At 34.3% G+C, this 14429-nt stretch overlaps 1 protein-coding gene across 1 annotated transcript in view; it reads left to right on the forward strand.

The window, feature by feature from the left end:
• KCNT2 (potassium channel, sodium activated subfamily T, member 2) overlaps window positions 1-14429 on the forward strand; it is a 264093-nt gene that overhangs the window by 148006 nt on the left and 101658 nt on the right. The gene's annotated exons all lie outside the window — the stretch shown is intronic.

The raw sequence follows: 14429 nt of genomic DNA on the forward strand, positions 1-14429 counted from the left end.
TTCCTATTTGGAAATGATACTGGCATTAATTTTATGAAATTTTTGTGTAGCATTTCCAGACTAAAAGACTACCTTTCCAAATTATAGTAAATAGGAATGTTCCTACAGCTAGCTGTGGGGGACCTTTATCCTGGTACACAAACAAATGAGAACTGTAGAGGCTTCTATAGCAACTAGGAAAAGACAAAAGTGTGTGGATCTTTCATTTACGTATTTGTATATCCTCTTTCAGGCATGTATTCTGCCCTTTTCTAGATCCTCTACCAGGTCTGCTGTGCATTTGCCCAGGACCATAAGTCCTGAATGTGGCAGGCTTTGTGTTGTCCTTGATCTAATTTACATAACCTCTTACTGCATTTTAAACCATGTCTCTCATCCTTCACTGAAAGGGAACTCTTATGGTTTCAATTCTATCCATCCCCCATGCCAAGACTGGTATGTGGAACTCCACCTCTTTGTACCTGGAACCTCATAATATAAACTTATTAGTTGATTAGTTCTTAGTAGAAGTAATAGAATTATAATGAGCTAGTTAGGATGAACCTTAATTCAATCTGATTGTCATCCTTGTAAAAGGAAAATGTTAAGACAGTTACAGGAGTTCCATGTGAATATAACAACTACCACAAGCCAAGGCGAAAGGCATGGACTATAGTCTTCCATGAGAGTCATTAACAAAATTTCAGTCATTGGTATTCCTGTTTGTGATACTTTGTTTCTGCAGTTCTAGCACATTAAACCATTTAAAACCAGTAGCAGCAGTACTCTAGCACATACATTTGTGTTACAGGGAAAGTTATATATTAGGAAGTAAACACACAATGTCTTTAGTGTCTCCCTTACCATATGATTTGGCAGCTTTCTGTTAAACACACACATTAATTTCATACTGGCATTACTAAATTGAAGGGAATGAAAGATTTCTAAGGACAAAATCGGTGATAGATGAGACAACACTATAAAGCTTTCAGATGGATGAGGGGTGACTGACTTAGAAGAAGTTAAAATTTAAGTTGAGAGGAAAACAAATCAGAAAAGAAAACATAAGCTGCTTTTCATGATGGAAATAGAGGCAGCAAATTCCTCTGCAAGAAGGGTCATGTAAAAGAATGAAAATATGAAGACAAATTAAAATCTCTGAGGGAATCAGAGACCCTCCACATAGCTATCGCTGATAACATTCCCCACCCTAGTAAAATAGTTTAGTGTTTGGAAAATTTGATCAAAACACTGGGTACAGCTGAGGGACCAGGTAGAATCAAAAGAAACAAAGTTCAAGTCACTTCACAGAACATGTGATGCATCTCTAAAATGATTCTGAGAAGTCCTAGAGTCAGATTCCTATCTCCACTGACACAATATTGGAGAATTTTCTCCAAAGTAAACTACTATATAGGAGACATTCAGTGAACTAAAAAGAATTCTTGGAGATTAAATATCAGGTTACAAAAAATTAAAGTGTGTAGAAGATAAGTAAGTATATTGAAAGGACAAAGAATAATAAAATGAGCGGTGAAACTAAGTATTGGAAAAGTGGAGTCAAAACATGAAAAAAATTGGACATTGGCTAGGAAAAACAATATCTATATGGTAATAATACATGGAAAGGAGCCCAGAAAATGATGAGGGAGAATATTGTAATTATATGATGTACTCCACAGGAAGGCTTACTTACTCTTATGAAATGAAAATGAAAAAATACCACTGGTAATGAAAAAATACCACTGGTCAGAGAGATAAAAAATAATAGATGGATATAGACGGAGAGGACATTAAAATGCCATGAAGGAAAGTGAGAGGAAAAAGAAGGAAAACTTTCCAAACTAAGGATGGAGGTTTAGAATATATTTAGAGTCCTCAACAATAATACTAGAATCCAGAAAACAATGAGACAATGGTTTCAAAATTCTAAAGGAAAATGTTTTCTAATTAGAAGTCTTTTTTGGGGGAAATTTTCATTTAAGAAAGATATTTATAGATATTAATGATTTTTTTTAATGCCAATTGTCAGCAAGTTGTAGGAAGATGTATTTAACTGAAGTCAGGGAGGAAATGAAAATAAAGGAGATTCAGTATCTTGAGGGCACTTTGATTTTGGACTTTTGGCCTCTACAACTAAGACAAAATACATTTCTGTTCAAGTCACAGCCTGTGGTATTTTGTTATGGCATCCCTAGCAAACTAAGATGGCAAATTTTGAATTAGTGATGAATGGTTATGAGTAGTTTGAAAAATAAACAAATGTTAGAAGAGATCATTATTATCTCCAAAGAAACCTTGTTCATTCAAGATTAGAAATGTAATTAGAGCATTCACCACTAATAACAGTAGTAGTTATGTGAACATTGAATATTGAGCTGACCAAAATTAGTCCTGAACTATATTTAAAGAATGAGGTGAAGAGAAAATGGGGGTAGGAGCCTGGACCAGAAAGGTACCCTCTTCCATTCCGTAGTAGGAAGCCAGTAGACAATAGTTAAAATTAAATAATCAAGATATGGTAATGAGGTCACATTTGTTGGTATATAGATGTAAATAACAGAGTAAGAAAATTAAGCCTTTAAAATGAGTGCCGGTGTGAAATGCAAATATAGCAGAATAGGAGGCTACTCTTAAATGTTTTGAAACTTGGAGAAGTCCTTGTCTCATTGAACTGTGTTTGAGCATAGATTTGATAATTTTTAATTATATAATTTGGAAAAATTCCTTTCTAGGAAAAGTTCCTAAGTCTAAGAATGAGCCTTCCATTTTAGGCAGAGAACAGTTCCCTCTTCATACCTATTTCAATGAATCCTCAAGATGCCAGTGAAATGTTGTTTAAGTTGATCTGCCTCTACTTTCTAGATACCTGTGTGTTTTTTTTAAATTCAATTTTCACCCATAAATCTACTTAAAGTATTCTATATTATACACACTAGTTAAATTATTCTGTTGTTCACACCTGACTGAATTATACTATGGATTCAGGAAAACCTACAAGGTGTGTCAAGGAAGGCTAAATTTTAAACAAGTAGAATCAAAAAGTTGTTGTATTCTTTATTTTTAAAAAATTGGTGAAACGGCATACTATAGTTGTAAAAATCGAGCAAACTGGCAAGGGGTCATAGATAAAGGAAAAGGAAGTATTCCTTAAAATTCTAGCCCAGGACTTGTGGTTTTGGTTACCCAGCTGAGGAGTTTGAAAGTCTCACACAACAAGAAAGTAAATAGCTGAACAGACTGAAAAATCAACAATTCTTCCAGAGTCTGTAGGAGGGGTAAGGACACAGGGTGGCTAACCGTTGCCTCCAAGATTGGAGAGACTGGCAAGCAAACACAGAGAATGGCAATTTACCAGAGCAGAGGCTCATGAGTAGAAACCACAGAGGGAGCCAATACTGAGGTAGGAAGCTGTGAACTGTAATTTTTGAGTGGTTGGAGGCCATTTGAAATGAAAAACTCCTAGTGGCCTGGGTCGTCTGGGAGCCCACAAAATTGTGAAATTTACTGTAGCATTCCCAAAGTAAATATCATAAAAAAACTGCCTCTGGCTCTGCTGAAGGAAGAAAAGGGAAACCATTTTGCAGTACACCAGGGCACTGTGTCCTTTACAAGGCCTATCTTCAGGGAAAGTAGTTAACCAGAAACTGACATGCTGTTGTATTATCAGAGCATAACTAACTTGTGCAAGGAAAATACTCAATTCCAGTCAGCTTAAGTCATTCTCTGCCACCTAAAGGGTGACAAAAAAATAACAAAAAATAATTTGTGAAGCCCCTAGTTACTGAAACATAGTGAACCTTGGACTGTCATATTCTTATCCATGGTGGCCTCAGCAAGGTTCTCTGTGGATCCAGGCAGACAAGTAAAGGAGAGTCCTGGAGCACTCAGTGACTTTTGGAGGTGTTTAATAATTTGTACACCATTTGTAGTGAGGCATCCAGCTGCAGGGCAGGCAGGGTGACTGGATGTCCAGGCAGCTGACAGGTTTTATAGCCCCCAGAAGCATCTTTACATTTTGGGTTTTGTCTGTGTTCTGTTGTGGCCTCTCTACTACTCTGTTCTGTTCCCGCCCTTTGTGACGTTGCCTGTATATGCGCAGCTTCCAGTCTCTGGTGTGCCCTTACACATGTCCACACCATATTCCAGGTGGCTACCATCAAGTATGTGTACCCTGAGCCACACTCTCAAGTGTCTCCTATGATCAAGCCACAGGGGAGAGCCACAGAAAGCCAATAAAGCAAAAGCCTGAGCAACCTGAGCAAAAGCCTTAGAAACCTCACATTTCTAAAGATCTGTTTCCTTATCTGATACTTAATATCTAGCAACTTACAGGGTTTGTTTGCAAAAGGTAAAGAATAGAAGTTGAAGTGACAGAACAAGCATACACATGAATGTAGCAGTGATGTTGGGGTTATTGGAGCAGAGATTTGAAAAAGTGCAATTTATGCTCTGAGGACAAATGAAAAATAGCTTGCAAGAACACAGGGTCAATGTAAGCAGAGCAATGGAAACCCTAAGAAAGAATAAAAAAGAAATGCTAGGAATAATAACATTATAGCAGAAATGGAGAATCACTCTGATGGGCACCATTAAAGAAACAAATATCCATTTGTTTCTTATACTGATACCTTAATAGAAAGCTCCAAAACTGAAACCCAAAGAGAACACTGAATGTCCAAGACTGTGAGACAACCATAAAACTAACATTCTTTACATGAGAATAACAGAAATAGTAGAAGAGGAATAGAATATTTAGAATGACAGTGTGTGAGAATATCTTCAAAATTGTCTGATACCAAACCACAGGTCATGGAAGATCAGAGAACATAAAGTAGAGAGAGATGCTAAAAAAAAAAAAAAAAAGTTAAGGAAGAAGTCTATAGTGATGTCAGAAGAATAAAACACTTCCTATAAAGGAGCAACAAGAATTATTTACCTCTTCTTCTCAGAAACCATGGAAGCAAGACAAGAATGGAGGAAAATCCTTTAAAGTATTAAAAGGTAGTCTGGTAGGGAAGTCGGTGTCATACTTTAGCATATCTTGAATAAAGAAGGAAAGGAATGGATTTAGAGGTATTTACAAAAAGGGTAAAGAGACTAAGTCAGTATTTTCCACATGTTACCATTTTGGCACATAATAAATTTAAAAGCTATGAAAAATAAAGGGTAAAGAGAGAAAACAAGTTTCCATGAGTGACACTAAATGTAAATTATCTCCCCTTTGGCAAAAACTGCAGTCTTTTAACTCCTTCGTATTTGCTCTCATAGAACTATCTACAGTCCCTGGACAGCGACTGTTAGGGACTTAAGTATAACATGGATTCCTAGGCTGCCCATATCTGGATATTTGTTGCCCATCATCTTTTTAAAATATATTTACATATATGTGGGAACAATGATACAGTTAAAGGAAATATTAAAACGTGCAAAGATATTGCACCAGGGTTAGTACAGAGGATACTAATAGTGCTTGATGAAGAACATTCTGCCATGTTAGTTACGGTGTCATTGAAGGACCTGGTATAGTTGCTGCTGTAATCAATACTACATTATTTCCCACAGAGAAGTTGTCTTAACAAGTGCCATCAAGTACCATCACCCACTCTTCTCTCCTCCTACAATGGTTATTTAAATTTTATCAGGAAGTTGAGTGTTCTGCCCTTTTGTTTCCTGGCAGTAAATAAATACACACACACACACACACACATATTTTCAAAAATAATCTAGGTTTTCTTGTTTGGTTTATATCTTTCTGTAGAGCCAGTATTATATATGAACTCTTTCCAAGGCAAGCTATTTTAGTTGTCTAGTAATTTCTGTTTGGGAGGTGAATATGAACATAAGTGCCTCCTTATTTATGATTATTTCATGGTAGCATCAAAGAAGAAACTTCCCTTATCCCTCTGTTCCCCGGGCTTAGTGAAAGAAACAACCAAATTTTTTTTTTGGGTGTTGTTCTAAATCATTCTATAAATTATGAAAATGTTCTATTATATTATTTTCTTTTATGAGTTAAAGCTTTTTAATGTTGATTGCAGCATTATTTCTGAAATATACATATTTATTATTGCTGAATTTGCAAAGTTAGATGAATGATTTCTTTGGTTATTATAATAACAATTTTATAATCAGGCAAAAACTGCCAAATCTAGCATTAGTTCATGTACTTTTCTTATGATTGGAGGGATAGTAGGAGTTGTGAATGACATCAAAATAAAAAAAATAAGTATTCTAAATTATTATTCTTTGAAGTTAGTAATATTTCAAAGGTAGTGTCTTTACATACAGAGTTTTGTATGTTGTGTATTCATTGTTAGAAAACCAGAAGGCCATCATGAATTTGAATGTACTGTAACAGCATCCTTAGTAAAAATTTTTTCCTCTTGGAAAAGAAAAATACTGGATGGTTTCGCTCATAGCAGGAATATAATGGACCAGGCGAAAAAATAATAAAAATAATGAATAGCCATATACCAGAGACATTTTATGGGGGGTGTAGTGGGGAATGGGATCAAAAATGGTGGGGGGAGGGAAGTGCACCGGACTTGTGATGGCACATGGGTGACTTGGTAATGGAAAACACACGGGGATTACAATTGAGATTAAAAAAAAGTATAAAATGATGTAAAAATAAACTATTATATTAGAAAAAAAATTTCTTATTATAGGTGAAATCATTTTTTTAAAACCTCATTAAGCATAGTTTCACTTAGGTAAAAAATTGTTTTGATGATCTTTATCAACTTTAATCAAAAAGGCTAAAATTTAGTATATGTGCTTTTAAAACAAAATGCTCAATCTTTTCTTAAAATAGCTATTTGAAATCTTCTGATATTGTAATGCTAATTTTCTTCAAAAGTCATGTTTATATAGGGTTGTAGTTTTCTTTAAAATTGCTGCCATTTGGTGTACATATTTTAACTCACTTCTTCAAGTCTGTTTAATAAAACAAACAAAAATGAACCAAGCAGAATTGACTTTCAGTAAATGGTCAGGCATTTTGTGCACAGTATGTCATTTAATACTCACTACAGTTGTTTTATAGATGAAAGAACCAAGATTCAAAGTTGTTAATTAGGTTTCCCAGAGTGGCCGAGTGTGAATCCCACCTAAGTCAGTCCCACTGCAGCAAACTGTTATACTAACAGTTCCTATGTACCAAACTGTTTCCCATGGTGATAATAGCTTTGAGTTCAAATAGGTCACACCCTCATAAAGAAAGGTAGTTCTACTGTTTGAAATTATAATGTTTCTAGGATTCCAGGTATCAGCTATCTTACCTACTCCTTCCCATTTTTAGTCTGTCTCTTAAAAGAATATATTTACTCCGAATTCATTAAATCATTGATAATATATTTTGTTTCTTTGTGAAAAATGGTATTTGTTTCCTTCTTCCTTAATTCCCATTTCCAAATTTGTTCTTTTGTACTTTTATTGCCATTTCTAGGCTGATACTCTTCCTTTTTCTTATATGGCACCCTAATTGTTTAGTAGGAAGAGGGTGGAAGTGTTTTAAGGTGAATATGACATAAGACATGTACATTGACTTGAAGAAATTTTTGGTGTAAATACAAATACTAAAAGAGAATTGTTAAAAGATTAGAAAGAAAGAAAAGAAAAGAAATTATAGAAAAGGACCTATTTATAAAACTTAGCAGTAACAGAGTGTTGCCAAGAATATATTATGATTATAAAAATATATGAATATATAGATTAGGGAGCTGTTTCCAATCAAGTCTCAGACAGAAGTGAGGAGCGTATTATTGGAAACTGGAGGAAAGGTGATTCTGGCTATAAAGTGGCAGAGGAGGTGGCTAAATTGTGTTTTATTGGTGAAAAAATACAACTTTATAGTGATTATCTTGGACGTTAAACTAGATTTGTAGGCATTACATTGTTGGTTAAGCTTGTTTTCTCCTTGCTGCTCCTAACAGGATGCAAAAAGAGAGATAAATCAAAGAAGGTTTTGAATAGATCTAATGTGATCTGTCCTACATTTTAAAAGAACACTTTGGTTGCTAATTCAAGAAATGACTGTGCATATGTGATGCACTAGAGAAAGATGTCCAGTTACAAGTTCACGAAAAGTAATATGGGTGAGCACTAATGGATTAATTTTATAGCAGTGGAAATGATTAAAAAGATATTGGTTTGGGATATGTTTGAAATCAGAACTGGCATAACTTGCCAATATAGTGAGTGTAAGAATTTAAAGTTAAAGATAAATCTATGTCATGTGAACTTTGTATAGTACATTGATGTTTATTAACATTTGGAATGATTCAAGAGGAACAGATTTTTGGAAGAAAATCAGTAATTCTTGGTGCACATAATTGTAAAGTGTCTGTAGACATCCAGAAAGAAATTTAAGCAGTTGGCTGGATGTACATATTTGGTTTTCAAATCAGAAAATAAGATTGAAGATAGAAAATTGGAGTAGTAAATGTATAGGGATAAATATAAAAGTTCAGTACTGGAATGATCACATAGAGGTTGCATTTACGTAGTGAAGAGTTATCTTTGGACTGAAGTCAGAGGCACTCTATTCATTAGAGGTCATGCAAAAAAAAAATAAATACAATTAGGCTAAAAATCAGAATATGACAAATTTAACATAAATATTAATAAATATAGCTCAAGGGGCTATATTAAATAGGTAAAGATTTTAAAATTGTTGATTAGATAAAGAGAAATGTTTTGTGGTCAGTACCAATTCTTCAAGAAAATACAACACTAATTGTATATGCACCTTATAATGAAAGCTTAACATTTATAAACTACAAAGTGATTATGCTAAAAGAAAGTGCAAAAATATGCAGTTTTAAAAAATCTCAACACACTTAACAAGTAATAGAAAAGTAGGTAGAAAATCAATAAGCATGTAAAAACTGAACTCACGTTCACTAAGTAGACCTAATTGACATAGGAACATAACACTTAACAGTTGTGACTATGCATACTTTGTAATGTCATATGACATCATCACAGAGATTTACCATATCTAGATAGTAAAAGAAATGCCAGAAAAATTAATGGTATGTAAGCTAACAGAGGATGTTCTCTGATCCTGATATAATTTAATAAGAAACCAGTAATGGCCAAAGTCTAAATCAAAACATACTTTAATAAGTGGGTAGCAAAAAATGCTTCTAAGAAAAGACTACCTTTTCCAGGGAAATCTACAATTGTGGAATTTTCTCTCTCCCTGTACCAAGAAGTGAAGGATGACTTAAAATCTAAAGAAACTCTTCATCAGTGAAGAAGACACCATGCTTAAATCCACTTAACAACCTTACTGCATTTTTCTTCACAGCTTTCCACAACTGTGCCCCTACTCTATACCTTTCTTTTTTGTCTTTGTAAACATGATACTTAAGGTGGTGCCTTAGGCTCTATTGGGGGAGTTTTGTTCAATTTCCCTGTTTATCTACCATGCATAAGTGAGGTACACATGTCATTAAACTCCTGTTTCTGTTTTTCTTTTGTTAATCTGCCTTTTATGATGAGGGAGGTTTAAGTCATGCAATGTAGAGGTAGAGAGTAAAAATAATTTTTCCTTTCTTGCAGTTGCAAATGTTCAGCATTTTTCTCATGCTTTCTGAAAGGGTCACATAGGGAATTGCTGTCTAAGTGTTCAATGATTGTTTGTATTCTACTCTGTGGTTCCATATGTTAAAAAATGAATGTCATAATCAGGGTAAAATGAATGTGTTTGACATTCAAGAGGAAAGCTAACAGCATAGTATAAAATAGACTTTTTTTCCTGAGTGTTGCAATTTAGTCTTTGAGCATGATGAAGTTAGATAAACAAGATGGCCTTAAAGTTCACTTCTTGTCAGTTTCCTACTGACTGTAGGCCCCTGACCTCCCTTTTCTTAAAACATTTACTTTGGAAACTGTTCAATCATAAAATAACTTCTTCCAGCTGCACACCAGTTTTAGAATCCAGGAATGCCTCCCTCAAGGATCTGGAGCTCTCTCTTTAGTAATCATAAAAGACAAAAGAGCTCCTATGTCCCATTTCCTCTGCCAGTGTAGGACACTAATTTTCATAAGGAACAAATAACAAATGATGTCCTTATCAAATTAGTCAACCTACCCCCCTCCAGTACTTTTCCACTAGCTCATTCCAAATCATAAAACTTTTCTAGCCTTTAGTTCCAGAGAAATTGTTTCCTGATGTTCTCCTCTATTGCAACAGTCTTATATAAAGTATTCCTTGCCTGTTTAACTTTAGTACATTTTTTCCCTCTGACACAGAGTAGGTTGTGTAAGTTTGTAAGATACTAAACATAATCTCCTGAAAGTAAATAAAATTCAAACCTGAATCTTGGCTCATTAATCTACAATTTGGAGCTAGTAAGAATTTGCTTGCGGAATTGTTATATGAAATAAATTTCTCTCTCATACACACACACACACACTTGCTCTCTTCTCTGTAGTCAATATTTAATGATGGTTTACCAAATGAGGGTTTTTGTTGTATATTTATTTTTATTTCCAAGAAGCAACTAAAGAAGCAAAATAAACACTAGTTTACCTCAGAAAAGGATCAGCTACATGAACATTCAAATGTCTTGTTCAGTAGATTAAATCAAATTATTTCACCATTGCAAAGGGAAGCCTTATAAACTACTGTACTTATGCTTTATAATGAGTCATAAAGGAAACTTAGATTTGCACAATTCTTTAAGAGTGAGCCTAATAGGAGAGTGAGTGAACATTTCACTAATTCTCTAATAAAATGTAACTTACATTCTTTAGGGAAATTTTACAGATTTTTTTGCTTTTTATTAAACCCAGTGTTTTTTTAAATTATTGCTATAAAGGTCTTTGTCAACGTATAAATCATAGAATTTTCAACTTTCAAAAATTCCCAGTAATCATGATATAACTCACCTTTTTTTAAAAAAAAGATTTATTTATTTGTTCATACAGAACTGGGGTACAGGCCAGAGGCTCAGGGGCGGTGAGAGTTTTCATCAGAGACAGAGTGGGGAGCAGAACAGACAGGACTGACGAAGTTCACTGCTGAGGGGAGCAGCGGGTGGGTCAGGAGAGGTCTGCCACACCATGTGGTCACCTCCGGGGCAGGCGGGAATCTCGTGCGGAAGTGGCTTTAGCTTCTCAGTGCTATGCTTTAACCCGCTGTGCCACCAGGGAGGGCCGATATAACTCACTTTTAAAGTTTCCCAGAAATATCTATGACAAATTCTTGCAACTGGACTTCAGCTATATACTTTTAAGGTAACACAACCTTTTTGTAAGTCATTTTAATTATCATTCATTTGACATTTGTGAATGAGTTTTGTGAGAATTTAAATATCATAGTTATAATTTTGTTAAATAGGATATATAAGCCAGGGAAGATTCAAGAGGATAAAGATGTGGAGTTAGATTTGGTACAGAGGTCAGATTCCTACAGAACTTTGAAAAGGTTAAAATAAGCAGAAACACTGCTATGGGATGGAGTAATGGGCCAATTGACTAGAACTCATACCACCAACTATCATATAGTATCTCACCTTTGAGAAGTGGAATAAAAAATAAGCTTTCATTCTCTAACAAGGAAAAATGGGGAGTAAGTATTTAATTGGCCATAAAGTTGATTTGTTATTCAGTCACAAAATTTCTGTTAAGATACTAGAAAAATACTATATCTAGAAATTCAGATAGGCAGTCAGATTTCTTTCCATTGTGTATGTATAAGGTGTCATACACTCAGATACAAGGACAGAAATCAAGACAGGATTACAATCTCTGAAAGATAATTGGAGAGAAACTTAAAACTGAAATCTGGTATGATGGCTTGGTTCCAAGATGTGATATGAAATCTCTTCTGTTTAAACTTGACAGGAAAATAAAGCTATGGTACCATTCCTAGGACTTCTGATGCCAAGGTCCAAATGCTAAACTAAGGCTTCCTTAATTTTTATTAGTGTAGTTTGCTCTGGAAGATTCATTATGGTTGAGTCTCTAGGTATAGGGAAGAACTGTAGTTTTTTGATGCAAACTATGTATGACCTATGTATCTACTTTCTGTTAGCTTGCTAGTCTAAAATAGGACATATTATAATGTTTCCTTATCTATTTGGGTTTTCCTTTATATACTTTATTTCAAAGTATTTTACATAAGAACTTTTCTGAGATACTTCTGTATTCATAAAACAAATATAAATCAAATTTGAAGCCTACTTCTCCAAGATATTGATTAAATTTAGTTGCAGTAACTAAGTTGTTTCATTATATCAGTTTTAAAATAGTCAACTAATTATAGCTATATAGAGTATATATAGCTACATATATATAGTTTTTGGTTTGATTTGTTTACACATATTATATTTTATATATACACATATATGAACATATATGTATACGTTTGTGTGGCTATGTGTGTGTGTCGGTGTTTGTGTGTATCTTTGACACCAAGGTATTTGTTCACAATATAATTGTGAACAGAATAGAAAATACACTCAAGGTGCTTTCAAGTCTAATCTAATGCAAAATCTTTGTAGAGATTTCTGGGAGTAAGTTTTTCTTTAGGCAAGAATTATATTTGCAAGAATCATGTATAAAATATTGAGTGTTCTTATGAACTCTTTCCTCTAGTTTACTACAAGACCTTTTATTCTTTATTATAAAATGTTGTAACTACTTTAGATGCCTATGAATACAGAAGAAATTCATTTGTATTAATTACTTTGATTTTATAAATCAATTTTATATTATAAATTATCTTGAAAAATAGTGTCTGGTAGGTATGTTAGTGTGATAGGCTTAATATATAAAACAATAAAATATACGCAAAATATTAAAAATAATTTGCTAAGAGCTACAGATATACTTTATAAAATTAATGTTGAAGGTAACTTTTGATCAAGCCAAATGACTTACCTTCTCTGGTTTATAGTTTATAGTTGAGACTGAGAGGCGAAGGAGATAATTCAAATGCAAAATTTCATCTATAATGTCTGATTCATTTGAGTTTCAGTAAAAAAAATAGGAAAATTATTTTCTTTAAGTCATTGGAATGTCAACAAATCATTTTTAGATGCTTCGAATTTTTTTTTAAAGATTTATTTATGCATACAGAACTGGGGTACAGGCTAGAGGCAGAGGCTCTGGGCAGTGAGAGGCTTCACCAGAGATAGAGTGGGGAGCAGAACAGGCAGATCGACGAAGTACACTGCTGAGGGGAGCAGCGGGCGGGTCAGGAGAGGTCTGCCACGCCATGTGGTCACCTCCGGGGCAGGCGGGAATCGAACTCATGGGCAAGTGGCTTTAGCTTCTCAGTGCAGTGCTTTAACCCGCTGCGCCACCAGGGAGGGCCAGATGCTTCAAATTTTAAAGACACTTAATTCCCTACTCCTGGGATCATTGATGGTTGTTCTACTTTGTTAGTGTACAATGCATGAATAAGGCTTTTGAGCCTTTAGGTTGTTTTTCAACCCATCTACTTATTCACCAAATAGATGTATTTACTATTAATAGATGTGTTCTGTGTGCATGGTGCTCTTTACATATTTAATTTAAGGCTTATAATATCCCTATGAAGTAAATGTTGTTTTTTATATTTATCCATGAAATGTCTAGTTACAGGTGCTTGGTGTTAGCAAAATAAAATTATGACCATTCAACCCAGTGGTTAATAATTTTGTCTAATTAAAACCAACTTTTTAAAATAGGTGGAGTTGATGATGGTAGAGCAGATACATAATACAGGGGAAATGTTGACCTCACACTAAAGCAATCAGGTATTCCAGCAACAAATGGAGTTTATTTTAAAACAAACAACAGGAGAAAGGGCAGCTTGGAAGGTGGGTTCTGACGACACAAATGAGTTCCACTAGAGGGAAAAACAGCATCACCTCCTGTTGGGTCCTGTGACTTAATGATGTGCAACTATGTGGGCAATCTTTTCAGCCTCCCAACTTCATTTAAGTAGTTTCATTCTGCACGTTAATATTCATAGGAACAACTAGCTTGGTCTTCAATAAGGAGGGGTTTCCTATAAAATAAGTGACAAATCATTCTATACAAATGACTTTGTGTCAGATGTTCAAGAGGGAAGAATGCATTATAAGTGAAGTAGAGTCTGAGATGCAGAAGCAGTTTGGAAATGGTTATAAAGAGTTTTGCAATTCATATTAAGAAGTTTGACTTTATGTTAAGAGAAATGAAAGTCATTGTTGGTTTTAAGCAGCCAAGTACAAGAATCAGATTTTAGTTCACAAGGATAACAAGTCTGGTAAGAACACAGAATTAATAAAAATAAAATATATAAAATGAGATGGAAAGTCTGATTCAGGGGGTTGTTATCCTACTCCAGTTCAAGCTGTGGTAATGAGTTTGAAGTACAGTGGATATATTAGATTGATATTTAGAAGGTATAATGAACAAAACTTGAGAGCTACTAAGTGTATGTGTAAGAGTAATGAAATAGATAA

Source organism: Condylura cristata, unplaced genomic scaffold, assembly GCF_000260355.1.
Source record: "Condylura cristata isolate star-nosed mole 26May11 unplaced genomic scaffold, ConCri1.0 scaffold00018, whole genome shotgun sequence".
Taxonomy (NCBI): domain Eukaryota; kingdom Metazoa; phylum Chordata; class Mammalia; order Eulipotyphla; family Talpidae; genus Condylura; species Condylura cristata.